Source organism: Hemitrygon akajei, chromosome 10 (assembly GCF_048418815.1).
Source record: "Hemitrygon akajei chromosome 10, sHemAka1.3, whole genome shotgun sequence".
In the NCBI taxonomy this organism is placed as follows: Eukaryota; Metazoa; Chordata; class Chondrichthyes; order Myliobatiformes; family Dasyatidae; genus Hemitrygon; species Hemitrygon akajei.
Window position 1 is genome coordinate 88,192,582 of NC_133133.1, and position 12,583 is coordinate 88,205,164.

The 12,583-nt window shown below is 43.3% G+C and overlaps 1 protein-coding gene across 2 annotated transcripts in view; it reads left to right on the forward strand.

Moving 5' to 3' along the window:
• LOC140734522 (connector enhancer of kinase suppressor of ras 2) overlaps positions 1–12,583 on the forward strand; it is a 1,506,781-nt gene that overhangs the window by 795,384 nt on the left and 698,814 nt on the right. The gene's annotated exons all lie outside the window — the stretch shown is intronic.

Sequence of the window (12,583 nt, forward strand, 5' to 3'; positions counted from 1 at the left end):
GAGTATACTCTCTATTTCTATTGATGGTGAGAGTGTAATGGGTATGTTGTGAGGATATACAAGGACGGACTATACTTTCTGTTACTATTGATGGTGAGGGAGTAATGGGGATGTGGTGAGGATCGACTCGGACAGGGACTATACTGTCTGATACAATTGATGTTGAGGGAGTAATGTGGATATGGTGATGATCTACAAGGACAGGGTCTGTGCTCTCTGTTACCATTGATGGTGTGGGAGTAATGTGGATGTGGTGAGGATCGACAAGGACAGGGACTATACTCTCTGTTTCTATTGATGCTGAGAGTGTAATGTGTATGTTGTGAGGATGTACAAGGACAGGGACTATATTCTCTGTTACTATTGATGGTGTGAGTGTAATCTGGATTTTGTCAGGATCGACAAGGACAGGGACTATACTCTCTGTTACTATTGATGTTGAGAGTGTAATTTGGATGTCGTGAGGATGGACAAGGACAGGGAGTATACTGTCTGTTACTGATGATTGTGAGGGATTAATGTGGATGTGGTGAGGATCTATAAGGACAGGGTCTATACTCTCTGTTACTATTGATGGTGAGGGAGTAATATGGATGTGGTGAGGATCGACAAGGACAGGGACTATATTCTCTGTTACTATTGATTGTGTGAGTGTAATCTGGATGTGGTGAGGATCTACAAGGACATGGACTATTCTCTCTGTTACTATTGATTGTGAGGGAATAATGTGGATTGGGTGTGGATCGACAAGGACAGGGACTAAAATCTCTGTTACTGTTGATTGTGAGGGAGTAATGTGGATTGGGTGTGGATCGACAAGGACAGGGACTAAAATCTCTGTTACTGTTGATTGTGAGGGAGTAATGTGAATGTGGTGAGGATCGACAAGGACTGGGACTATATTCTCTGTTACTATTGATGGTGTGAGTGTAATCTGGATGTGGTGCGGGTCTACAAGGACAGGGACTATACTCTCTGTTACTATTGATGGTGAGGATGTAATGAGGATGTGCTGCGGGTCTACATGGACAGGGTCTATACTCTCTGTTACTATTGATGGTGAGGGAGTCATGTGGATGTGGTGAGGATCTACAAGGACAGGGACTATACTGTCTGTTACTATTGATGGTGATGGAGTCATGTGGATGTGGTGTGGATCTACAAGGACAGGGACTATACTCTCTGTTACTATTGATGGTGAGGGATTAATGTGAATGTGGTGAGGATCGACAAGGATAGGGACGATACTCTCTGTTACTACTGATGATGAGGAAGGATTTTGGATGTTCTGATGATCGACAAGGACAGGGACTATACTTTCTGTTACTATTGATTGTGAGAGTGTAATGTGGATGTGGTGAGGGTCTACAAGGACAGGGACTATACTCTCTGTTACTGTTGATGGTGATGGAGTCATGTGGATGTGGTGAGTATCGACAAGGACAGGGACTATACTCTCTGTTATTATTGATGGTAAGGAAGTAATGTGGATGGGGTGAGGATCGACAAGGAAAGGGACCATACTCTCTGTTTCTATTGATGGTGAGAGTGTAATGTGTATGTTGTGAGGATCGACAAGGACAGAGACTATACTCTCTGTTACTATTGATGGTGAGAGTGTAATCTGGATGTCGTGAGGATGGAAAAGGACAGGGACTATACTCTGTGTTTCTATTGATGGTGAGAGTGTAATCTGGATGTCGTGAGGATGGACAAGGACAGTGACTATACTCTCTGTTACTATTGATGGTGAGAGTATAATCTGGATGTGGTGAGGATGGACAAGTACAGGGACTATACTCTCTATTTCTATTGATGATGAGAGTGTAATCTGGATGTCGTGAGGATGGACAAGGACAGGGACTATACTCTCTGTTACTATTGATGGTGAGAGTGTAATGTGTATGTTGTGAGGATGTTCAAGGACAGGGACTATACTCTCTGTTACTATTGATGGTGAGAGTGTAATGTGGATGTGGTGAGTATCTACAAAGACAGGGACTATACTCTCTGTTACTATTGATGGTGAGGGAGTAATGTGGATGTGGTGAGGATCGACAAGGACAGGGACTATACTCTGTGTTACTATTGATGGTGAGAGTGTAATTTGGATGTCGTGAGGATCGACAAGGACAGGGACTATACTCTCTATTTCTATTGATGGTGAGAGTGTAATCTGTATGTGGTGAGGATCTACAAGGACAGGGACTATACTCTCTGTTACTATTGATGGTGTGAGTATAATCTGGATGTCGTGAGGATGGACAAGGACAGGGAGTATACTCTCTATTTCTATTGATGGTGAGAGTGTAATGGGTATGTTGTGAGGATATACAAGGACGGACTATACTTTCTGTTACTATTGATGGTGAGGGAGTAATGGGGATGTGGTGAGGATCGACTCGGACAGGGACTATACTGTCTGATACAATTGATGTTGAGGGAGTAATGTGGATATGGTGATGATCTACAAGGACAGGGTCTGTGCTCTCTGTTACCATTGATGGTGTGGGAGTAATGTGGATGTGGTGAGGATCGACAAGGACAGGGACTATACTCTCTGTTTCTATTGATGCTGAGAGTGTAATGTGTATGTTGTGAGGATGTACAAGGACAGGGACTATACTCTGTGTTTCTATTGATGGTGAGAGTGTAATCTGGATGTCGTGAGGATGGACAAGGACAGTGACTATACTCTCTGTTACTATTGATGGTGAGAGTATAATCTGGATGTGGTGAGGATGGACAAGTACAGGGACTATACTCTCTATTTCTATTGATGATGAGAGTGTAATCTGGATGTCGTGAGGATGGACAAGGACAGGGACTATACTCTCTGTTACTATTGATGGTGAGAGTGTAATGTGTATGTTGTGAGGATGTTCAAGGACAGGGACTATACTCTCTGTTACTATTGATGGTGAGAGTGTAATGTGGATGTGGTGAGTATCTACAAAGACAGGGACTATACTCTCTGTTACTATTGATGGTGAGGGAGTAATGTGGATGTGGTGAGGATCGACAAGGACAGGGACTATACTCTGTGTTACTATTGATGGTGAGAGTGTAATTTGGATGTCGTGAGGATCGACAAGGACAGGGACTATACTCTCTATTTCTATTGATGGTGAGAGTGTAATCTGTATGTGGTGAGGATCTACAAGGACAGGGACTATACTCTCTGTTACTATTGATGGTGTGAGTATAATCTGGATGTCGTGAGGATGGACAAGGACAGGGAGTATACTCTCTATTTCTATTGATGGTGAGAGTGTAATGGGTATGTTGTGAGGATATACAAGGACGGACTATACTTTCTGTTACTATTGATGGTGAGGGAGTAATGGGGATGTGGTGAGGATCGACTCGGACAGGGACTATACTGTCTGATACAATTGATGTTGAGGGAGTAATGTGGATATGGTGATGATCTACAAGGACAGGGTCTGTGCTCTCTGTTACCATTGATGGTGTGGGAGTAATGTGGATGTGGTGAGGATCGACAAGGACAGGGACTATACTCTCTGTTTCTATTGATGCTGAGAGTGTAATGTGTATGTTGTGAGGATGTACAAGGACAGGGACTATATTCTCTGTTACTATTGATGGTGTGAGTGTAATCTGGATTTTGTCAGGATCGACAAGGACAGGGACTATACTCTCTGTTACTATTGATGTTGAGAGTGTAATTTGGATGTCATGAGGATGGACAAGGACAGGGAGTATACTGTCTGTTACTGATGATTGTGAGGGATTAATGTGGATGTGGTGAGGATCTATAAGGACAGGGTCTATACTCTCTGTTACTATTGATGGTGAGGGAGTAATATGGATGTGGTGAGGATCGACAAGGACAGGGACTATATTCTCTGTTACTATTGATTGTGTGAGTGTAATCTGGATGTGGTGAGGATCTACAAGGACATGGACTATTCTCTCTGTTACTATTGATTGTGAGGGAATAATGTGGATTGGGTGTGGATCGACAAGGACAGGGACTAAAATCTCTGTTACTGTTGATTGTGAGGGAGTAATGTGGATTGGGTGTGGATCGACAAGGACAGGGACTAAAATCTCTGTTACTGTTGATTGTGAGGGAGTAATGTGAATGTGGTGAGGATCGACAAGGACTGGGACTATATTCTCTGTTACTATTGATGGTGTGAGTGTAATCTGGATGTGGTGCGGGTCTACAAGGACAGGGACTATACTCTCTGTTACTATTGATGGTGAGGATGTAATGAGGATGTGCTGCGGGTCTACATGGACAGGGTCTATACTCTCTGTTACTATTGATGGTGAGGGAGTCATGTGGATGTGGTGAGGATCTACAAGGACAGGGACTATACTGTCTGTTACTATTGATGGTGATGGAGTCATGTGGATGTGGTGTGGATCTACAAGGACAGGGACTATACTCTCTGTTACTATTGATGGTGAGGGATTAATGTGAATGTGGTGAGGATCGACAAGGATAGGGACGATACTCTCTGTTACTACTGATGATGAGGAAGGATTTTGGATGTTCTGATGATCGACAAGGACAGGGACTATACTTTCTGTTACTATTGATTGTGAGAGTGTAATGTGGATGTGGTGAGGGTCTACAAGGACAGGGACTATACTCTCTGTTACTGTTGATGGTGATGGAGTCATGTGGATGTGGTGAGTATCGACAAGGACAGGGACTATACTCTCTGTTATTATTGATGGTAAGGAAGTAATGTGGATGGGGTGAGGATCGACAAGGAAAGGGACCATACTCTCTGTTTCTATTGATGGTGAGAGTGTAATGTGTATGTTGTGAGGATCGACAAGGACAGAGACTATACTCTCTGTTACTATTGATGGTGAGAGTGTAATCTGGATGTCGTGAGGATGGAAAAGGACAGGGACTATACTCTGTGTTTCTATTGATGGTGAGAGTGTAATCTGGATGTCGTGAGGATGGACAAGGACAGTGACTATACTCTCTGTTACTATTGATGGTGAGAGTATAATCTGGATGTGGTGAGGATGGACAAGTACAGGGACTATACTCTCTATTTCTATTGATGATGAGAGTGTAATCTGGATGTCGTGAGGATGGACAAGGACAGGGACTATACTCTCTGTTACTATTGATGGTGAGAGTGTAATGTGTATGTTGTGAGGATGTTCAAGGACAGGGACTATACTCTCTGTTACTATTGATGGTGAGAGTGTAATGTGGATGTGGTGAGTATCTACAAAGACAGGGACTATACTCTCTGTTACTATTGATGGTGAGGGAGTAATGTGGATGTGGTGAGGATCGACAAGGACAGGGACTATACTCTGTGTTACTATTGATGGTGAGAGTGTAATTTGGATGTCGTGAGGATCGACAAGGACAGGGACTATACTTTCTGTTACTATTGATGGTGAGAGTTTAATGTGGATGTGGTGAGGGTCTACAAGGACAGGGACTATACTCTCTGTTACTGTTGATGGTAATGGAGTCATGTGGATGTGGTGAGGATCGACAAGGACAGGGACTATAGTCTCTGTTTCTATTGACGGTGAGAGTGTAATCTGTATGTGGTGAGGATCTACAAGTACAGGGACTATACTCTCTGTTACTATTGATGGTGTGAGTATAATCTGGATGTCGTGAGGATGGACAAGGACAAGGAGTATACTCTCTGTTTCTATTGATGGTGAGAGTGTAATGGGTATGTTGTGAGGATATACAAGGACTGGGACTATACTTTCTGTTACTATTGATGGTGAGGGAGTAATGTGGATGGGGTGAGGATCTACAAGGAAAGGGACTATACTGTCTGTTTCTATTGATGGTGAGAGTGTAATGTGTATGTTGTGAGGATCGACAAGGACAGAGACTATACTCTCTGTTACTATTGATGGTGAGAGTGTAATCTGGATGTCGTGAGGATGGAAAAGGACAGGGTCTATACTCTGTGTTTCTATTGATGGTGAGAGTGTAATCTGGATGTCGTGAGGATGGACAAGGACAGGGACTATACTCTGTTACTATTGATGGTGAGAGTGTAATCTGGATGTCGTGAGGATGGACAAGGACAGGGACTATACTCTCTATTTCTATTGATGGTGAGAGTGTAATCTGTATGTGGTGAGGATCTACAAGGACAGGGACTATACTCTCTGTTACTATTGATGGTGTGAGTATAATCTGGATGTCGTGAGGATGGACAAGGACAGGGAGTATACTCTCTATTTCTATTGATGGTGAGAGTGTAATGGGTATGTTGTGAGGATATACAAGGACGGACTATACTTTCTGTTACTATTGATGGTGAGGGAGTAATGGGGATGTGGTGAGGATCGACTCGGACAGGGACTATACTGTCTGATACAATTGATGTTGAGGGAGTAATGTGGATATGGTGATGATCTACAAGGACAGGGTCTGTGCTCTCTGTTACCATTGATGGTGTGGGAGTAATGTGGATGTGGTGAGGATCGACAAGGACAGGGACTATACTCTCTGTTTCTATTGATGCTGAGAGTGTAATGTGTATGTTGTGAGGATGTACAAGGACAGGGACTATATTCTCTGTTACTATTGATGGTGTGAGTGTAATCTGGATTTTGTCAGGATCGACAAGGACAGGGACTATACTCTCTGTTACTATTGATGTTGAGAGTGTAATTTGGATGTCGTGAGGATGGACAAGGACAGGGAGTATACTGTCTGTTACTGATGATTGTGAGGGATTAATGTGGATGTGGTGAGGATCTATAAGGACAGGGTCTATACTCTCTGTTACTATTGATGGTGAGGGAGTAATATGGATGTGGTGAGGATCGACAAGGACAGGGACTATATTCTCTGTTACTATTGATTGTGTGAGTGTAATCTGGATGTGGTGAGGATCTACAAGGACATGGACTATTCTCTCTGTTACTATTGATTGTGAGGGAATAATGTGGATTGGGTGTGGATCGACAAGGACAGGGACTAAAATCTCTGTTACTGTTGATTGTGAGGGAGTAATGTGGATTGGGTGTGGATCGACAAGGACAGGGACTAAAATCTCTGTTACTGTTGATTGTGAGGGAGTAATGTGAATGTGGTGAGGATCGACAAGGACTGGGACTATATTCTCTGTTACTATTGATGGTGTGAGTGTAATCTGGATGTGGTGCGGGTCTACAAGGACAGGGACTATACTCTCTGTTACTATTGATGGTGAGGATGTAATGAGGATGTGCTGCGGGTCTACATGGACAGGGTCTATACTCTCTGTTACTATTGATGGTGAGGGATTAATGTGAATGTGGTGAGGATCGACAAGGATAGGGACTATACTCTCTGTTTCTACTGATGGTGAGGAAGTAATGTGGATGGGGTGAGGATCAACAAGGACAGGGACTATTCTCTCTGTTACTATTGATTGTGAGGGAATAATGTGGATTGGGTGTGGATCGACAAGGACAGGGACTAAAATCTCTGTTACTGTTGATTGTGAGGGAGTAATGTGAATGTGGTGAGGATCGACAAGGACTGGGACTATATTCTCTGTTACTATTGATGGTGAGGATGTAATGAGGATGTGCTGCGGATCTACATGGACAGGGTCTATACTCTCTGTTACTATTGATGGTGATGGAGTCATGTGGATGTGGTGAGGATCGACAAGGACAGGAACTATACTCTCTGTTACTACTGATGATGAGGAAGGATTGTGGATGTTCTGATGATCGACAATGACAGGGACTATACTCACTGTTACTATTGATGGTGAGGGAGTAATGTGGATGGGGTGAGGATCTACAAGGAAAGGGACTATACTGTCTGTTTCTATTGATGGTGAGAGTGTAATGTGTATGTTGTGAGGATCGACAAGGACAGAGACTATACTCTCTGTTACTATTGATGGTGAGAGTGTAATCTGGATGTCGTGAGGATGGAAAAGGACAGGGACTATACTCTGTGTTTCTATTGATGGTGAGAGTGTAATCTGGATGTCGTGAGGATGGACAAGGACAGGGACTATACTCTGTTACTATTGATGGTGAGAGTGTAATCTGGATGTCGTGAGGATGGACAAGGACAGGGACTATACTCTCTATTTCTATTGATGGTGAGAGTGTAATCTGTATGTGGTGAGGATCTACAAGGACAGGGACTATACTCTCTGTTACTATTGATGGTGTGAGTATAATCTGGATGTCGTGAGGATGGACAAGGACAGGGAGTATACTCTCTATTTCTATTGATGGTGAGAGTGTAATGGGTATGTTGTGAGGATATACAAGGACTGGGACTATACTTTCTGTTACTATTGATGGTGAGGGAGTAATGGGGATGTGGTGAGGATCGACTCGGACAGGGACTATACTGTCTGATACAATTGATGGTGAGGGAGTAATGTGGATATGGTGATGATCTACAAGGACAGGGTCTGTGCTCTCTGTTACCATTGATGGTGTGGGAGTAATGTGGATGTGGTGAGGATCGACAAGGACAGGGACTATACTCTCTGTTTCTATTGATGCTGAGAGTGTAATGTGTATGTTGTGAGGATGTACAAGGACAGGGACTATATTCTCTGTTACTATTGATGTAGTGAGTGTAATCTGGATTTTGTCAGGATCGACAAGGACAGGGACTATACTCTCTGTTACTATTGATGTTGAGAGTGTAATTTGGATGTCGTGAGGATGGACAAGGACAGGGAGTATACTGTCTGTTACTGATGATTGTGAGGGATTAATGTGGATGTGGTGAGGATCTATAAGGACAGGGTCTATACTCTCTGTTACTATTGATGGTGAGGGAGTAATATGGATGTGGTGAGGATCGACAAGGACAGGGACTATATTCTCTGTTACTATTGATTGTGTGAGTGTAATCTGGATGTGGTGAGGATCTACAAGGACATGGACTATTCTCTCTGTTACTATTGATTGTGAGGGAATAATGTGGATTGGGTGTGGATCGACAAGGACAGGGACTAAAATCTCTGTTACTGTTGATTGTGAGGGAGTAATGTGGATTGGGTGTGGATCGACAAGGACAGGGACTAAAATCTCTGTTACTGTTGATTGTGAGGGAGTAATGTGAATGTGGTGAGGATCGACAAGGACTGGGACTATATTCTCTGTTACTATTGATGGTGTGAGTGTAATCTGGATGTGGTGCGGGTCTACAAGGACAGGGACTATACTCCCTGTTACTATTGATGGTGAGGGAGTCATGTGGATGTGGTGAGGATCTACATGGACAGGGACTATACTGTCTGTTACTATTGATGGTGATGGAGTCATGTGGATGTGGTGTGGATCTACAAGGACAGGGACTATACTCTCTGTTACTATTGATGGTGAGGGATTAATGTGAATGTGGTGAGGATCGACAAGGATAGGGACGATACTCTCTGTTACTACTGATGATGAGGAAGGATTTTGGATGTTCTGATGATCGACAAGGACAGGGACTATACTTTCTGTTACTATTGATTGTGAGAGTGTAATGTGGATGTGGTGAGGGTCTACAAGGACAGGGACTATACTCTCTGTTACTGTTGATGGTGATGGAGTCATGTGGATGTGGTGAGTATCGACAAGGACAGGGACTATACTCTCTGTTATTATTGATGGTAAGGAAGTAATGTGGATGGGGTGAGGATCGACAAGGAAAGGGACTATACTCTCTGTTTCTATTGATGGTGAGAGTGTAATGTGTATGTTGTGAGGATCGACAAGGACAGAGACTATACTCTCTGTTACTATTGATGGTGAGAGTGTAATCTGGATGTCGTGAGGATGGAAAAGGACAGGGACTATACTCTGTGTTTCTATTGATGGTGAGAGTGCAATCTGGATGTCGTGAGGATGGACAAGGACAGTGACTATACTCTCTGTTACTATTGATGGTGAGAGTATAATCTGGATGTGGTGAGGATGGACAAGTACAGGGACTATACTCTCTATTTCTATTGATGATGAGAGTGTAATCTGGATGTCGTGAGGATGGACAAGGACAGGGACTATACTCTCTGTTACTATTGATGGTGAGAGTGTAATGTGTATGTTGTGAGGATGTTCAAGGACAGGGACTATACTCTCTGTTACTATTGATGGTGAGAGTGTAATGTGGATGTGGTGAGTATCTACAAAGACAGGGACTATACTCTCTGTTACTATTGATGGTGAGGGAGTAATGTGGATGTGGTGAGGATCGACAAGGACAGGGACTATACTCTGTGTTACTATTGATGGTGAGAGTGTAATTTGGATGTCGTGAGGATCGACAAGGACAGGGACTATACTTTCTGTTACTATTGATGGTGAGAGTTTAATGTGGATGTGGTGAGGGTCTACAAGGACAGGGACTATACTCTCTGTTACTGTTGATGGTAATGGAGTCATGTGGATGTGGAGAGGATCGACAAGGACAGGGACTATAGTCTCTGTTTCTATTGACGGTGAGAGTGTAATCTGTATGTGGTGAGGATCTACAAGTACAGGGACTATACTCTCTGTTACTATTGATGGTGTGAGTATAATCTGGATGTCGTGAGGATGGACAAGGACAAGGAGTATACTCTCTGTTTCTATTGATGGTGAGAGTGTAATGGGTATGTTGTGAGGATATACAAGGACTGGGACTATACTTTCTGTTACTATTGATGGTGAGGGAGTAATGGGGATGTGGTGAGGATCGACTCGGACAGGGACTATACTGTCTGATACAATTGATGGTGAGGGAGTAATGTGGATATGGTGATGATCTACAAGGACAGGGTCTGTGCTCTCTGTTACCATTGATGGTGTGGGAGTAATGTGGATGTGGTGAGGATCGACAAGGACAGGGACTATACTCTCTGTTTCTATTGATGCTGAGAGTGTAATGTGTATGTTGTGAGGATGTACAAGGACAGGGACTATATTCTCTGTTACTATTGATGGTGTGAGTGTAATCTGGATGTTGTCAGGATCGACAAGGACAGGGACTATACTCTCTGTTACTATTGATGTTGAGAGTGTAATTTGGATGTCGTGAGGATGGACAAGGACAGGGAGTATACTGTCTGTTACTGTTGATTGTGAGGGATTAATGTGGATGTGGTGAGGATCTATAAGGACAGGGTCTATACTCTCTGTTACTGTTGATTGTGTGAGTGTAATCTGGATGTGGTGAGGATCTACAAGGACAGGGTCTATACTCTCTGTTTCTATTGATGGTGAGAGTGTAACGTGTATGTTGTGAGGATGTACAAGGACGGACTATACTCTCTGTTACTATTGATGGTGAGGGATTAATGTGAATGTGGTGAGGATCGACAAGGATAGGGACTATACTCTCTGTTTCTACTGATGGTGATGAAGTAATATGGATGGGGTGAGGATCAACAAGGACAGGGACTATTCTCTCTGTTACTATTGATTGTGAGGGAATAATGTGGATTGGGTGTGGATCGACAAGGACAGGGACTAAAATCTCTGTTACTGTTGATTGTGAGGGAGTAATGTGAATGTGGTGAGGATCGACAAGGACTGGGACTATATTCTCTGTTACTATTGATGGTGTGAGTGTAGTCTCGATGTGGTGCGGGTCTACAAGGACAGGGACTATACTCTCTGTTACTATTGATGGTGAGGATGTAATGAGGATGTGCTGCGGGTCTACATGGACAGGGTCTATACTCTCTGTTACTATTGATGGTGATGGAGTCATGTGGATGTGGTGAGGATCGACAAGGACAGGAACTATACTCTCTGTTACTACTGATGATGAGGAAGGATTGTGGATGTTCTGATGATCGACAATGACAGGGACTATACTCACTGTTACTATTGATGGTGAGGGAGTAATGTGGATGGGGTGAGGATCTACAAGGAAAGGGACTATACTGTCTGTTTCTATTGATGGTGAGAATGTAATGTGTATGTTGTGAGGATCGACAAGGACAGAGACTATACTCTCTGTTACTATTGATGGTGAGAGTGTAATCTGGATGTCGTGAGGATGGAAAAGGACAGGGACTATACTCTGTGTTTCTATTGATGGTGAGAGTGTAATCTGGATGTCGTGAGGATGGACAAGGACAGGGACTATACTCTGTTACTATTGATGGTGAGAGTGTAATCTGGATGTCGTGAGGATGGACAAGGACAGGGACTATACTCTCTATTTCTATTGATGGTGAGAGTGTAATCTGTATGTGGTGAGGATCTACAAGGACAGGGACTATACTCTCTGTTACTATTGATGGTGTGAGTATAATCTGGATGTCGTGAGGATGGACAAGGACAGGGAGTATACTCTCTATTTCTATTGATGGTGAGAGTGTAATGGGTATGTTGTGAGGATATACAAGGACTGGGACTATACTTTCTGTTACTATTGATGGTGAGGGAGTAATGGGGATGTGGTGAGGATCGACTCGGACAGGGACTATACTGTCTGATACAATTGATGGTGAGGGAGTAATGTGGATATGGTGATGATCTACAAGGACAGGGTCTGTGCTCTCTGTTACCATTGATGGTGTGGGAGTAATGTGGATGTGGTGAGGATCGACAAGGACAGGGACTATACTCTCTGTTTCTATTGATGCTGAGAGTGTAATGT